Consider the following 16,295-nt stretch of genomic DNA (forward strand, 5'->3'; position numbering starts at 1 on the left):
TGAAACTTTCTCCTACCCTTAATGAGAAACACTGAAAGGGAACAGATTCAAAATCCTTTCAATTCAATTCAATACATATCCATATACCACCCAAAGTCATCCTGCATAAAACCAGTCATCGATCCCACACCTTTAGAAACCCTGCTTTAGCCAAAAGTCCCCTCCAGTCTTCACGTTAATACATTAACTTTAGAGGTGCAGGGTTAGCTCTGCTGGCAAAGACAGACTAGAGGAGGAAAGAGATTAAGGAGAAAAATTACTCCCCACTTCCAATCCTATTTTTAAAATGGTAAAATGAAACAAAGATAGTGATGATATATGAGCAAGGTAATCCTAAAAAACCAGAAGGCTATAAAAGATAGTATGAATGAATATGGCAGGGCTGATACCAATCAGGTAAGTACCCAGGTAAATAATGAACATATATTTGTAAGGCAGACTCTGATTAAACAACAAATTCGTTGAACAAGTAGTTATTGATCTTCTGCTTTATGACAAATACTGTGCAGGATCCTGGATTGTTCTTTATCAGTGCCAGAGTACACCTGCGAAATATGTATCTATGTAATAGCTAGAGACTATGTCTGCCATTTTAACTTCTATTTCTACCAATATATAATACCATACTCAATGCTCAATAAATGTTTGGGAATCACTACAGTCCTTTGTACTCCTAGAAGAAGAGAATCTTCAACATGGAACCGTGTCTAAGTTCCCTTCACATTCAGAAATCTCTTCTACATCATCCATGACAAATATCTATCCAGCTTATGCTGAGTGCTTCCAGAGTTGTGGCCCTCACTAACTCTCAAGGTAGCTCATTCCTCTCCTGAACCACACTAATATAAGAACGTTTCTGCTTACAGTAAGAGAAAATGGGCTTCCCTGAAACTTTCAGCCATAGGTCCTAGTTCTCTGTAAATGAGCAAAGAAGATGACATCTTTCCTCCTTTCGACATCTGGAGGCTCATTTTATATTTATCTTAAACTCCCCTTTGCCAAGCTTCTGGTCTGTAGTTCAAAAAAACTGTTCTTAAAAACCAAATCGTTTTCTACCAGTTTTCCAGTGGACACAAGATTATCTAAAAAAGAGTGCCTAAAACTTGCGATGATACTTCAGATAGAGTTTTATAACAGAGAATAATAGGATATTACCCCTCCCACTCTTTAGACCTAGCTTTGTGCTTTTGTTGTTTGCTTTACCTACATCACACTTGTACTAAGTTGGATGGTGTTCCCCCCAAATTTCATGTCCTCCCTGGAATCTAAGACTGTTACCTTATTTGAAAGTAGAGTCTTAAAAGATGTCATTGCTTATGTTAAGATGAGGTCACACTAGAATAGTATGGGCCCTTAATCCAATGTGACCTGTGTCCTTATTAGAAGACAAGAGACAGTCAGACACGGGAGAGTGAACGCCATATGATGATGGAAACAGAGACTGCAGTGATGCATCTATAAACCAAGGAACGTTGTGGATTCCTGGAAGCACCAGAAGCTAAAAGAAAGGCATGGAACAGAGTCTCCCCGTCAAGTCTTTAGAAACACAATAGTCCCCACCAACACTTTGATTCCCGATTTCTATCTTCCAGAACTGTGAGAGAATAAATTTCTGTGGTTTTAAGCCACCCAGTTTGTGGAAACTTTTTACAGCCGACTTAGGAAATTAACACAGTATTTTTGTCTTCCACATAGATACTCTGCTTAGATAATACACTCAGGGTTCCCCCCACCTTTTTTTCTTTCTAGTAATTCATCACCACTGAAGCAAGTTTCTCCATCATGAATCTATGTAAAGGACATTAGTTCAGTGTGCCTACCCAGCATCATCTATTTCCATTTCTCTGGTAGCAGCAGATCATTGATTATGTCTTGGGCTAATTCCCTGGGCTCATTAAACACAGTGTCAGTGGACTATCAGTCAAGATGTCCTGTTCTTTCCCAGAACATTCTCTCTCTCTCTCTCCTGCTGGGAATTCTGAATCGTGACCATAGTGACACAAAGATGGAAAAGAGCTAAGAGTTGATTCATCCCAGTAGAGGGCCATTCTTTCCAAGGTCCTGTTCATCAGCATTTCCTTCAGTTCCACAAACTCTTCCATAAGAACCCTATGAGTTCCTTTCTGCTTAAATTAACCAGAATCAGTTCTATTTAATTCAGTTAGGGAACTATGATAAACTAGAAAACTGAAGCTCTGGATATTGTTCTGTTTTCTTTTATTGTTTATCTTATTTTGCCTTACAACTATTAGAAGGGTCCACTGAAATTTCAGTTTCACTCAATTCCCTCCCACAAAAGTCCAAATGATTAGCTCAAAATGTCTCGAGGTACAACTATCTATAATGGATTTGTTATTGTTATTTGCAAGGCTATGTGTTTCAGTCCAAGAAGAGAAAGCTGATGAAAAACTGAAGAGAAATTAATGCATACTTTCCAAGTGGACTACTAGCAATCTTTTTATTCTCACATTAAGGATGGCAAAAATAATTTACTAACTGCAATACCCAAGAAAAACTTCCCCATAATATTTAATGACAAATACGATGTGTACCTAACACTGAAACACAAAATTCTTTATAACATAATCAGCAGTTGTGTCTATAAAGGCTATGTTAAAATGACATCTCCCTAGGTTTTTCTTATTTTTCTTTCTTTTTTTTTTTTTTTATTGAGAGAGAGAGAGAGCATGCACATTGGTGGGGCAGAGAGAGAGAGAAAGAGAATCTTAAGCAGGCCCCAAGCCCAGCACAGAGCCCAGTGCAGGGCTCAATCTCACAACCAGACCCTGAGATCATGACCCAAGACCAAATCAAGAGTCTGACGCTTAACCTGAGCCACCCAGGCGCCCCTCCCTAGGTTTTTCTAAAAATTGCTGAATATTTCCATAGTGCCAGAATGGTTCTTTTTCCCTCTTGGGTTGTTCATTTTAGTTCACATAATTAAAAACTGTATCTCATTCTTTCTTTACCATACACTTACCAATATGATTGCTTATTTGAAATTCAAAAACATGCTGGTAAAGAGTTAAAATTGCACTTTGATAATACTTCAGTGATATAAAAGAGCACCTTTAAACTTCCACGGCCCTTTTAAGAATTTAAGATCTAAATAGATCTAATGGTAATAAGTGCCCTGCTGATTTCTGTCATTTTTTACTTTTTAACTCATTCTGCTAGAATATATTTTCCCTCACATTGGAAAGCAACCATGGGAAAACCAATTGTTACCTATACATGCTCACCTCATTCATCACAAGTAGATTATATTTTTTAGTAGCTTAAAAGCTGGCTTAAAAAATGCACTGATGTTTATGTTACTAAACTATTTAGATGAATGAGAACAGAATAAAATATTTCTTACTCAAAGCCATTGATCATGGCTGCTAACATTCTTTGGCTAAACTGTGATATGTGCCTGTGACATCTTGTCACTGTGATTTACATAAAGATTTAAACATAGATGAGAAGCAATCCTTAGTCTATTACTATATTCTCAATGTAAGACCACTTTTTTTTAATCTTAGAAAATAACTGCATTTAAAAGTCTTCTGTGGCCATGGCTCCAACAAGGACTGTAGAATTTTTAAATAAATATAAAGATTTAATAAATTAACCTTTCTGGAATATTTTGCTAGCTGCCTATGTGTAGAAATTTGTAGACATTAAGAATTGTTTGTAGCATAAATCCTATCCTTCACGTCCACTACAGTTTGGTCTGTGGATGTAGGGCCAGTGGCCAGCAAGGTCACCCATGATTCAAGGGATAAATCATTAGACATTAGATCATAATGTGAAATAATAATAACTTACACAATGACAGCTACTCTTGACATTTTGAGAAAACAGTGATCTATGACCAAGTGTGTAATGTAAGGAAATATATTAATTTGTTTCTTTAACAAACATTTATTTGTTTTTTTTTTTAAGATTTTATTTATTTATTTGAGAGTCAGCAAGAGCAAGAACGAGCAGGGGAGGAGTAGAGGGAGAGGAAAAAGCAGACTCCCCGCTGAGCATGGAGCCTAATGCGGGGCTTGATCCCAGGACTTCGGGATCATGACCTGAGCCAAAGGCAGACGCTTAACCAACTGAGCCACCCAGGCACCCCAACAAACATTTATTTCTAACAAAACATGAATCTCAGTGTCTACCCATCCAGTCTAATGATGTATAATTAAGGATGAGAGCTAATATACATTGGTTTCTTTTAATCATGAAGATTCAGATCTATTCAGCAGTAGAGAAGGGAGAATTCTCTAGACTTTAACCATGACGTGGATGAAATAAAACCATGACTCCAATATTTTTCTTTAGGGCTGAATTATAATGCAAGTGCTGTAGTGGCCCCTTCTTGTTTTTCTGCCTAATATAGAATCCTCCTTCTCCCCAAAACAAACTCCCACCTTTCCATAGGAAAACATATCTCCCAACCAGCCTATACCATCCTTCTGGCCACTGTGATTTAGAATAGGCTCTTTACCTAATTGGAGCCAGCAAGAAAGAGGGGGATGTTTCTTGGGATTTCTGAAAAGAGCAGCTTCTTTTTTCTTCCGAAAGGGCTATGGAAAGATTTTCCCCTTCACTAGATTTGAACCTGGGAGTATGAAGCCCTACAAGCTTCTGGAAGCCATCTTAGAACCCCAAGAAGAGAGTTTGTCAGAAAGGGCATCAACACTCAGGAAGGGGAGCTAAGAAACTGCAATGGGAAAACAAAGAACTTGTCACTTGGTATAGACCCTGGTCCAGGTCCAACCTGGAGACATAGTCCCCTCCCCTACTCAGTTGCATAGTTATGAAGACTTTTTTTTCTCAAGCCACTTGAAATCAAGTTTTCTGATTCTTGACAATAAAAGAATCTGAACTGATTCAAGTATAAATGATCACTTTCAAGGGCAAGGCTGAAATATGGTAGGATTAGCAGCGTACAAGGACAAAGGGTGCTAGGCATCATGCTAAGATCTTTATTTGCTTATCTCACTCAATCACAACAAAAATCATACTCATAATCTGGTATTTGATAGGTGTGATTCTCAAAAGATAGGAGAAACTAGAAAGCCAAACGGTTTGCCCAAGTTTTCACAGCCACCAATCAGAGATTTGAATTCAAGTTTGTCTGATTCTAAAGGGAATGTTCTTTCAAAGTTGCTATCTGTCCTGGTTTCCACTTTTAAGTCTTTCGTTATTGCAAACTGATTATATATCTTCACCATAAATTACAAATAAGACAGCATAAATTACAAATAATTACAAATAATACATAATATAACTTACAACTTGCAAAGTACCTCTAATATAGGTTTTTACATTTTTATTGAATCGGAAACTCTTTTCAAGAAACCACAATGGCAACAGCACTGAATTGATTTAAAACAACAAAACTATGATCTTTAGCATCAGAACCACCAGAAGGGCCAATCTTCAATGTTCTGATCATTAATAAATGTAACCTAGTTGAAGAATATTATCCATAGTGGTATTTTTGGTTCTTAGATACCTTTACCTAAAACTCTATTTATGTTCACCCCAATTAGGAAAAAAATATAGATGTACTTGATCAATTTGATTATTTAGGTGAACAGCTAAGTTGAACTATACAAATTCAATTAGAGATCCATTGATGATTTTTGCCTATAGAAAACCTGGTATATAACAACTGAAAAGAGAGGGTCTTCAAATAAATAAGCATTTTTAAATAAATAGAAGAAACATGGATTTAACCAAGAAAATAAGTGTGCTATTAAGGTGGAGAAGGTTTGAATAGAAACTTGAAAAAAAATGTACTCAGCTGAAATGATGCAGTGACTGCTAAACTTGAGCAAATCACTTCATAATCCAGAATCCCCAAGACCTTATCAGTTAGAAGAAGACATCAGATGACTTAATTGCTAACATCCCTTCCTAATCTATGATCCACCCCATGGCCCTTTTTCATCTCCCTTTGCTCACCAATGACGTTTCTGACTCCATATGCTCTTTGCTCCCCCCTTTCTGGACAGCAGTCATTTAAATTCCAACACTAGAAGGACGTATAAGCACCACCACCACCCCTATTTAATAGGCACCTCCACTTTTAAAAATATTTCTTCTAATCCTATCGTGAACTCTATAGGAAAAAAAAATTATCACCATTTCAAAAATGATGAAGTTGGAGCTCCATGAAGTTAAAAAAAAGTTCATCTAAAGTCACAAAACTACTAAATAGAAGGGCCAGATTTGGCTGCAAAGTTCTTGATCCTAACCTGCTGTAGCTCTTTCCTCATAATGGGTGGTTAGCATTCTGGCTCATCAGTTGGTGTTTTCCAAATATATCAATTGATTCTCAAGCCTGGTCACAACAGTGGTTCAAATCAAAATTGTTAAAATCAGGCCTCACAATCTCTGTTTTGGTCAGTGGGGTCCCGGACCAATGTCAAGTAGCATCATGTCCTTGTGTACCACAGGCCGCTGTCACCACCTGCGACTGCGTTCCTATGACAAACAGCACGTCTCTTTCACCTTCTATAAGAGGAGAGAGACAACTCTAAATCACAAAATTAGAAAGGACTGTATCAGTATCAACTTAGCCCAGTATTCTGATTCTAAATGACATCACATAATAAATATTCCAGAGATAGAAGAGACATGCTATTTATAATGAAGGCTGAAAGTCTCAGGAGATGTTCTGGGCTATTTGTTTCTTAAGATGAATAAGTATCTATACACAAAAGTAAAACCTTCCACAGGCAGGTTGCCTATTTCATGCATTGCTATTGCTCATCCTTAATAATAATAAACTAAAATGAAATAAAAAGCAGAAACTCTCTTTGCCTTTGCCATAGCATAAATTTCAAAATCCCTGCTTTTGCTGTTGTTGTTCTTGAGTTCAGCAGGGGCAACATATACCGTGTGATAAAATTCTCCGCCCTCACATTACTCTTCTTTCAACTGGGATGATAACTGACATGCCACAATGAACAGCGAGTTTGTTTTTAAGTAATGGAACTGCCATATTATTTAATTTTCCCCCAAATAAAGCATTTGTATTACCTAGTATGCGGAACAACAAAAATACTCAGTTCTATAATCTTTCTATTAGTTACCTCAAAATAGTGACATGGCATGCTCAATTTTGAAGGTGTGTATTCAAAGCCTTTGTTGCAAACATCATTAGGACAGAATTGATTTCAAATTCTGCTTCATTCTAACCATCATACCAGCCATCCCACTGCCTTCTTCCACCATGAATATCAGCAGTATATAAGGGCACACATCTACTCAACAAGTAACTGCAGGGAAGGAAACCATTTCTCCTTGTTCAGATGTCAAAGAAAATCAATAACCACTTCCTAAAGAAAGAAAAAGGGAGGCAAGAACTGACCTCTTTCACCTCAAATTGCTCATGCCCTCTTTGTCTAGTTTATACAGAGATCCACATAAGCTTCCCCTCTAAATATTTCTGTGTTCAGAAGTATTTTCAAGAATTAGGCTATATCTCTATAATTGCTCCAAATTTCATGAAAATGAATAACCATCCTGTGTTTCTTCTTTACAGAGTTTTAAAGAAACTCTGTATATAAAACATGTATATTCTCTGAATGAACTTAGTTTTGAAACTGGTTGAAATGCACACGGCAGCTTGACCTTGAAAATGCAATAGTCCCAATGCCTACAACAGGACTTGCTACCGTTGAACTTACAAATGCTTGTTGAATTTGTAATACATGATTCTCATTGGTTCAAATCATATCTGTGAGCTTTCATATAGTCCAATGACAAGTACACTCTACCAACACCAGTGTTGCTCACACTGAAGTTCTATTTTCCTAGGTTCTTTCACCATTCCCCTGAGAAAAAGGAAGTCTTCCTAACAGCAATTGAACAAACAACTGAAAAAGCAATTCACACATGCGACCAGAGACACCGAGGCTGTCTTTGTGGAAAAGAAGGGCTCTCCCACTGCCTTTTTCCAAGACAGACACCAATCTCTATTCCACATGGAAGCAGGAAAGAGCTTGTGTTTGTACACACAGGAGAAAAGGAGGGATTACTGGGGACCGCAGAGACTTAACAGGAGTATGAAGTCTCTTCTGCTACAGAAACTCCTGAGGGACTGAGGGATGGCAATGGCAAGAGTGAAGGGAATGGTTATTAGAACAAGAAGGGAAGTAAGCAGCCCTAATGATCTTTATAGAATGAATTCTGAAATCAACCAACCAATCACCAAACAATGGGGGGGAGGGGCAGGGAGAGAAGGTAAAAATAATGACCACATCTCTTTAGTTCCTCTAGGCCTCCCTGTGATAAGGACAAAGCTTTTACCTTATAAGTGTTCTGAGTTCCTGCATACAAGTGATATTAGAACTGTTCCCTGATCTTATTACATTTATGAGTGTAAGCTATTGTTCCTTCTCTCTAGGCAATAGTATTGTGCTACAGGCTAGAAAGGTTTGTTTCTCAATACATGCCATGCTGTCGATTTAAAATTGAAACTAAATACATGAAAATCATATGGGATTCTTACCTTCTTGTGTACATGTCTACAAACACTAAGATTTCACTTTGGAACATTTTATGAGGCTTCTAATAAAAATTCCTCTAACATTTTTTCTCTGATTCTGTTCAATCCCTCACTACATGAAGAAATTACTAGTTGCAATCTTAATTAATTTTAATTTTAAAAATTTTAATTATATATGTTAAAGACCAATTACCAAACAAGTTCAGTGAAAAAAACTGTAGCTAAACAGTTTTATCACTTGTTTTCATCAAAAATGTCTACTCAGTTCATATGCATACTATACAACCTATCATCATAGACATTCCCGATACATGTTAGGATTTGTTTTTAAGGCTGAAAAGAAGTTCTGCTAAAAGGAAACCTCTTTAATTTCCTTAAAACAAGTGTTTTTGAACATGGGGCCATTTTGCAAAGAAAGCCTCTTAGTATCAACTACTCCTAATTTTCAAGATAAATTCCAATAGCAACATGTGAAAGTATCCTAACAAGAGTTGCTTTTAATTCTAATCATGTGCTGTTAAGGCAGGGTTTTTCAACTTCAGCACTGCTAACATTTGGAGTCGGTAATTATTTATTCTGGGGGACTATCCAGTGTGTTGTAGAATGTTAACATCCCTGGCCTCTGCCCACAAGATGCCGGAGGCACCCCCTTCCCAAGTTGTGACAACCAAAAAATGTCTCCAGATGTTGCTGGTATGGGGGGGGGGAGGGAGACAGGGGCAAAATCACCCCTGTAGAAAACCACTGTTCTAAGCCTATCAATAAGATACCCTGAGGTAACAGGTGATTTCTCTTTTTCCATGTTGACTAACATTTCTCTCTCTCATAGTTCTGCCTCCTCAAGCCATTTCACCACTTTTTTTTTAATGCCTTTACCTTAGGGCAGCAGATTCCATTGACAATTCCTTAAAGTATACATGGGCTTAGGAAACACTCCTCCAGGAAATTTATTGTCAAAATATGCCCAAGGGTACAATCCTCTCTATTTCCACTGCAAGAGGTGAAGGATAGACAGGGAAGGGTTTTCTCATTTCACATTACATTTAACATCCTATGAATGAAGACTTCACCTCCACATGCTCGTAAGTTTTTCGGGTGCCTAAATTCTGCTTTTTTTTTTTTTTGGACACCCAAATCAACTTGCCCAATAATCACTCCTCCTTGACCCGCAAACAAACAAACAAAAAAAACAGGCAAACATATAAGGTTATGTTGTATCTGAACAGCACTCCAGGGAGAACAGAATTAACAGCTAAAAATAATGTGTTTTACCTTCACCACATGTTCTAACAATAATCAATGGGAAAAAAAAAAAAGTCCATGGTAATAGAAGCAGAAACTGACAGCATTGTCTTTATTCAAAGTCTCCACCTTTCAGATATCCAGAATCATGGGCATATTTCAAAAGGTACCTCTCAATAGTTACTGTACTAGAAACTGAGAAAGCCACTGTCGCATGGAATATGAGGACGTGCCCTGGCCATGAAGCTTGCTGTCCTTTTTGCTGTATCCCTCCACAGGTCAGTGATCACCCTGTAAAACAACCCACACCATGATCCTCATCACTTTTCTAGAGTTCTCACTTCCCTTCATCTAAGTCTCCCCCTGCAATTTGGATGCGCGAACTGTTTCTGGTGGTTTCACAACCACCTCAGAGCCCAGCCCTCTTAGGAATCCACAGACAGTAGACAGTTCTCACTCTTCCGTTTTTGAGTCCTTCCACAGACGGTACAGGTTTCCAGAGTCACCTTCATCCTCATTTCCCCGTATCTGGTAAAGTCTCTCTAAAAATATGGCACTGACGACAGAACATAGAAAGCTGGATGGAGGCTGAGAAGGCGCAGACATGGTTACAGATCCCGCCCCCCCCCCACCCCGTTTCCGATCCTGTATGCTGTAGACGCTTCTTTCCTTCTTGCGGTTGGTGGGTGAAATCTTTCCGAGTCAAAGAGGCGTTTTTGCATAAAGCTTTTTGCATTAGACGCTTGTTTATTCTATTACCTGGTCTTTTTTCTTTTTAAGTTACATTTACAAGTGGGAAACTCAGGGGAGACCCCTACTCTCGAAATCCCATGAGTGCTGGTCACTCTGCCGTGCTTCTCGGCCCCACTGGCCATTTGGAGCCATCACGCTTCCGGAGTCCGTGGGGCAACATCATCGCGTCACCTGCAGGGGCAGCAGAGTGGAACTGCGGACCCCCGGAGTGACGCCCCAAGTAAGGGACCGAGGATTCCGGAGCCCCTCTGGCCGCGGGGACTCCTAGGATTCCCTCCCGCACGGAAGGGACAGCCGCCTCCTCGGGGTACCAAATCAGAGGACAAGACTGGAGCCAGGTTCGGGGTGTGCAGGGGACCGGGAAGAGGTTAGAAAGGAGCATCATTGGACGAGCAAAGAATGTGACCCTGGGGAAAGGAGACAGAAGAGACGTAGGAAAACACGTTTCCCTTAATCCCCTCCCCGTGCCGCCTGTGGATCCCAGGATCTCCTCGTCATGGAGACAGACTGCAGCAACAGACGCGACCCTGGGCTGGCAACACGCACATACTCGCGCACACACGCCCCGCCGCGAGTTGCACGCTGCAGACTTCTGCCTGACTTCCCAGCCCAAAACACCTCACCTCTGGGGCCAGACCACGGATTCCTATGGCCCAGAAGTGACACCACCCCTCTCCGCCCCCCCTGCAACACACACATTCCGACTCTAGATTGCACCCGGAGGGGGCCGGGAACCACTTACGGGAAGCCCCGGCAATTCCCCTGTAAATGACTGCCCTCCAGGCTGCCTGATCTGTCCAAATCTCCTACTAGCTCTCCTAGAGCAAGCTGCCCTGCCACCAAGCCACGTAGGAAAAGGAGGAGGAACCTGGGGTGCAAGTGAACCTCAGAGAACCGCTACTAAGTCAGTATTCAGGGGACCGCACGTAGCCTCCAACCGTTTCCTGAGCCTTTCGGCTCCACCAGCGGCCCGGTTCCTCCGCCTGATCTCTGCACTGCTGCCCTCCTCCCCTTCACCCAAATCCCTCAACGATTGTCCAGCTGGCCCTTCCAGGCCACTTTCTGCATCCATCCTCTCTCCAGACGGTTCCCAACAGTGGCCTCGCATACTCACTCCAAAGACCTTGATTCAAGGCTGCCTCTCACCATTATTATATCGCCCTGAACCTAGCACTAATTCCCCAAATTATCCGGGTCCACTCATTTTCTCCGGAACCTACTGTCCCTTCCACCAGCGTCTTTTGCTCTCGTTCAAATCCGCCTTCCACGCGCCCCACTTTCCATCCATCTTCCCTCTGCCGCTCCGACCAGGACACGCTCACCCCCTACCATACCCCCCATACTGCGCTCCCGCCCTAGCCCCCCGGAGACACCCCGCTTTCCCTCTGCGGCTCTTCTCGGCCGGGCGCCCGCACCCAAACCCAGCCTCCCCATCCCGCACCAGCCCGCTCCCGGCCTGCCGGGTCCTTTCCCTCACCTCGCGGTCCTGCCCAAGTTGGCCCCCTCGGCCCCCGCCGGAATCAGTTCAGCCCTCCTGCTTTGCCGGTCCCCCCGGCTCGAGCATCCCAGTGGCTGCCCGCTATCAAATTGGCCAAGCGGCTCGCCGAGGCGCCGGGCATTCGGGGCAGCGGCTAGTCGCGCCTCCCGCCAGCCAGCCCGGGCTCCCCCGGGCGCCGAGCCCTCGCCCCACCGCCCAACCACCTTACAAACTTACTTGCAGGTCGCCAGGAGGGGGGTGCGGTGAGCGGCCGCGGACCCCGCGGCGGCGAGTGCGCCCCTCTCGGCAGGGCTGGGCGGCGCGGCGCTGGCGCTGCGCTCCTGCGGCCGCGCGGTGAATGGGCTCAGCCTGACGCAGCCCGGCTCTGCCCGCGCCACCGCCGAGGCCGCCGAGCGCTTCCACACATGCTCAGTTTCCGGACCTGCCTGCGTGGACGCTACCAAGAGCGAGCAGCGGCGGGGGAGGCGGAAAGCAGCCACGCACTGGCGGCTGCGAGCCGGAGGCTACCACATTGGAAGCCGGGGAAGAAGACGGACGACGCGCTGCTAAAAATAGCTCCTGCGGAAACCGCCGCTCGGGCTTAAAGCGCCCCCTCCCACGCGCGTCCCCGCCGCCCGGAGCTCGGGAACCTGCGCTCGCTGCAGCGACGGGGACCGGAGCGCGCGTCCTGTCGGGCCCCTGCCCGCACATCTCAGAGTGCCTCCTTCACAGGCCCCCGAGGCTGCCCGGCCTGGGGGCTCCCGCCTGCCGGGCAGCCCTAATTTCGGGTCTCGCCAAAGAAACAGAGGAAATTTGGGCTAAAGCGATGAAAAAGCTCCGCCACAACGAAACTGGCTCAGACTTCTGGAAAAAATAATTTTGGGGAGATGCTTGGATTTGTTAGAAGGAGGAAAGGGCGACGTTCAGCATCCCAAAAAGCTGCTAACGTATAAACTTCTTTTCAGGGCGTTTATGACTCCTCATTCTGCGGGATGTTGCATATTCGTTGACACCCATCCCGATCTTGCTGGTTTTGTTGTTCTTGTTATTCGAACTGTAATTTCTTTACCTCACGTTCTACCTCCAACCTTCCTCCTCCAACCGGGCGTTAAATTGCACAAAGAAAAACGCGCAAACTGGAGATGGGTAGATTCTGCTGCCCGAACTGAACGGGAACCTGGCCGTTTGGTAACCGTGCGCAGCCAGGGTTCTGTCCTGTGGCCGAGCTCGGGCCGGGATATCTCTTCCTTGGTCTCCTGAGCATACACTTTCAGCCTCATGAACTCTCAAAGCCACCGACCCTGCAAATTAACTATTTCCCCGCTATCGATTTTCAGTATATTCTACCTGCATTCCGGATAGTATACTTTTGAAATTTTTCCGCTTTTAAACTGAGAGTTATAAATGTTTCCTGAGTCAAATTCCCGCCTTTTTCATTCACCCCTCACAACTACCCCGTAAGAGAATCATTATTATTCCAGTTTGACAGGTAAAAACGTTGACGTTCAGAGATGCTCATCTTTTACCTGGAGTAATAATGTAATGTTGAGCCCAGAGTCTGCCAAACTAGAAACTCTCATGGTATCTGCATTACATACTCCCTGAAATCAATAGCTTTACCTGAGATAAAGGCTCAGGAAATTTAAGAATAATTCTCCGTGGAGTGCTAATAATTGCAAAACGCTGATTGGGAGTTTTGAGTGACTTGTTATATTTTTATTCCTTTATTCAGAGAATTTACTGAACATCTTGTAAGAGCAATGATTTCATGTGGAATGTATTTTATAATATCTCCCAGTTCAATTTCTTTGCTAAGGCTACTTTCTTTTGCTGTTGTTACAAATTAGGGAGGTTTTGCTAACCCCACTAAGTAACTTGGGTGTGTTTTTCACAGAACAGTAGTGGTATAGATCTTTTTTTTAAATTTTTTTAAAAGATTTTATTTATTTATTTGACAGAGAGAGACACAGAAAGAGAGGGAACACAACAAGGAGTGGGAGAGGGAGAAGCAAGTTTCCCGTGGAGCAGGGAGCCCGATATGGGGCTCAATCCCAGGACCCTGGGATCATGACCTGAGCTGAGTAGAAGTTGTCTTCCCTCCTGAGTTTCCTCCTTCCCTCCCCACTTAAAATTTAGTGTCCTGTCCAGCCCAAAATAGATGATCAATTACTGTTAGATCTTTTACTTGCTAGTTTTTAGCTCCTTAAATCATTCTTCCTTTAAAGCATGTCTCCAATAGATGGCATCTCCAGGATTAGAGCCACTTTGAAATGACAACACCATTTTCCTAATTTTCCATGAGTAATTCACTGGGAAGATGAAAATGGAATTTCCTTAGAGCATCAATATAACTCACCCATTCCTTTCTGTAGGCAGTGAAAGAAGATGAAAAATATATCTTTATCCCAGTTGTTCTCCTTTCTTTCTCAATAATTAATCTTAAGGTGGTAAGGATTGACTGAATATCTTTATGCTACAGCATGCACACTAAACATAATCATGAACTGGGCAGATTATGATTTGAAAGTTTAGACTTTGATTTCCTACCTAAATATGTAATTCAAAAACATTGCATACAGGACTCTTAATAGCAAATGACAGAAACTCAACTCTAACTAACCTAGGCAAACAAAGGAAATGCACTGGGGCACATAACTCAGAAGTACAAAGGGTGGCAGGATTGAACCATGACTTAACAGCATCAACAAGAATGTTTCCCTCTCTCACTTGCTGTCAGCGTTGCTTTCTGTGTTGGTTTCATTCTCCATCAGACTGTGTCCATAGTACAATTCCAGCCCTACACAGATGACAAAGTTTTCGATCTTACAAAGAAAGCAAACCTTGTGCCCTGATGAGCAGATCAATCTTTGACAAAGGGCTCTGGTTGGATGCCCTAGGCTGCACACATACCCTTGTGCATGGGGGAAGAAACCTCTCAAAAGGAAAGTATCCAGTCAGCAGAAGAAGGAGTAGGGGATGCTTGCAAGATAGAAATAATAGATATCCACCACAGCTATGTTTCTTCATAGGCAAAAAAGGACAGCAAGCTCCTGGTGGGATATCCGTTGGTTTGAGTTATTGAGAAGTGAACAAAAGAATAATAAAGCTTTGAAGTGATTTTTCCTATCTCCTTTTAGGCTCAGATGCTTTGATTTGCCTGCCTAAGGGTAGCAGTTAGTCTGCTTTTTGTTGCCTTTTCATCTTTATTTCAGGACCCTGGTTGTTTCCAAAGTACTGCCACTCATTAAAGTTTTCGAATGAGCCCCCAGTCAGCTGAGGACTCCAGTCCACAATCTGTCTCTACAGGAAGAGGACATTTCACATATTTTTTTTAAATTGAAGTATAATTAATATACACTGTTCTATTAGTTTCAGGTGTATAATATATTGACTCAATATTTTCCATATTCTTAAAGCTCGTTCTTTCTTTCTTTTTTTTTTTTTTTTAAAGATTTTATTTATTTATTTGAGAGAGAGAGAATGAGAGACAGAGAGCATGAGAGGGAGGAGGGTCAGAGGGAGAAGCAGACTCCCTGCCGAGCAGGGAGCCTGATGCGGGACTCGATCCCGGGACTCCAGGATCATGACCTGAGCCGAAGGCAGTTGCTTAACCAACTGAGCCACCCAGGCGTCCCTCGTTCTTTCTTTTTTGATTTAACATACCTGATCATTATGCAAACCATTTGGTAACAGTGGGCTTTTTCTCTTCTGCCTCTGCTCTGAACATATGGGAGAAATGCTGTTCTTCCTATAATAAATATATTATGTCTTTCATAATACTGTTAGAATTATTTACATAAATGATTGTCATCCCTTTTCTCTTTACTTATCCCCAAATCCATGAAATTCACCTGTTAAATCTTTTAATATTTGTTTATGAATAAATGAATGTGATCCATGAATCACTTCATTTAAAGCGCATTTTATAGTTATATTAAAATCATCAAATCTAGGATCTTTTCCTTAATTTCTTCCTCGTTGACTTTTTGCACATGGGCTTTTAGAAACTCACAGCATTTGTCACAGCACACCTTCTTAATCCACACCTCTAATTTTTCATCCTTTCTTTGTCTAGTTCTGCTGCTTTATTTTACCCTAAAGTTCTTTGTCCTTCTTTTACACCACTCTCCCATGTGTTTTAGTGATCTACACGCCTTCTTTTCCTCCCCCAATGAACCACAAGTTTATGGAAGATAGGGAATATGGCAGATTTATATATGTGTGCATTTTTATCATTTTCAGTGTTCAATAGATGCTTGCTGAAGCATTAATGGATTTTAAGGGGAAGGTGACTATTTAGACCTGAAACAGGAAGACTCATGAGGC

At 42.0% G+C, this 16,295-nt stretch overlaps 1 protein-coding gene across 4 annotated transcripts in view; it reads right to left on the minus strand.

Annotated features, from left to right (window-relative positions):
• OXR1 (oxidation resistance 1) overlaps positions 1 to 12,409 on the minus strand; it is a 437,299-nt gene extending 424,890 nt beyond the window's left edge. For 3 of the 4 annotated variants that reach the window (XM_078072091.1, XM_078072090.1, XM_036083875.2), the window contains exon 1: positions 12,207 to 12,409. The gene's annotated coding sequence lies outside the window, so the exon portion shown is untranslated. Of the gene's footprint in view, positions 1 to 11,969; positions 12,069 to 12,206 lie in introns of those variants that run through there. The other variant, XM_036083874.2, reaches the window with a different exon arrangement.
• Between the last annotated feature and the right edge of the window lie 3,886 nt (positions 12,410 to 16,295).

The sequence above is a fragment of the Halichoerus grypus genome, chromosome 5 (genome assembly GCF_964656455.1).
Source record: "Halichoerus grypus chromosome 5, mHalGry1.hap1.1, whole genome shotgun sequence".
In the NCBI taxonomy this organism is placed as follows: domain Eukaryota; kingdom Metazoa; phylum Chordata; class Mammalia; order Carnivora; family Phocidae; genus Halichoerus; species Halichoerus grypus.